Source organism: Ipomoea triloba, chromosome 16, assembly GCF_003576645.1.
Source record: "Ipomoea triloba cultivar NCNSP0323 chromosome 16, ASM357664v1".
In the NCBI taxonomy this organism is placed as follows: domain Eukaryota; kingdom Viridiplantae; phylum Streptophyta; class Magnoliopsida; order Solanales; family Convolvulaceae; genus Ipomoea; species Ipomoea triloba.
In genome coordinates, this window is record NC_044931.1 from 17269554 (window position 1) to 17270211 (window position 658).

Here is a 658-nt window from a genome sequence, read left to right on the forward strand (position 1 = left end):
TTTATGTTGAAATTACATTATCTTTACCGCTAATGGACTGGCTTACTGAACTTGGAACATCTTCCCGATTGCCAAGGCAATAGAAATTTAGATAGTCCGAAGGATGTTCATCTAGCTGCATGGACTTAATCTCTTGTGCAATGACCTGATACATCATATGCATTGTTTGGCTCTGCCAAAATGCAAACAAAATCAAGTAATGGTCCACGTTTCTGAGCAGAAAGCAAGTCACCAGCCATCATAAAAAAGGGGAATCATATTACCTGCCAAAAGAGAATTTCTTGCATGGTAGCTGTCTTGGGGTCTCCCTCTGGCCACATTGGCATAACAACATATATGGCAAACCTTTCGTTGGCTGGCTCTAATTTTACTCACAACTTTCATTGCCAACTCCATCGGGATCAGATGATCAGCTCCTAGAGTATTATGTACAAAGAAAATAAAGAGTCAAGTGCACTGCATACATATCTCTGGGCAAAAATTTTCAACATTATTGAGAATGAGAGATAAAACTAAGCAAATACTGTGTACGTGCTAAAAAGGTTGCATAGAAAGAAATGCAATTTCACCTGAATCTTCGTATGATGGCCAAGCATATGATGACCCAAGAAAATACTGGTTTTCAATATATATGAAATTCTGAGCTGATCTTATTGCC

General features: G+C 38.4%; 1 long non-coding RNA gene across 1 annotated transcript; it reads right to left on the bottom strand.

The window, feature by feature from the left end:
- Positions 1-56: 56 nt before the first annotated feature.
- Positions 57-643, bottom strand: LOC116007818. Its single transcript, XR_004095357.1, has 3 exons — positions 570-643; positions 264-416; positions 57-172 (listed from the first exon to the last, which is right to left on the bottom strand). It is a non-coding gene; the product is annotated as an uncharacterized LOC116007818 (long non-coding RNA).
- Positions 644-658: the final 15 nt, after the last annotated feature.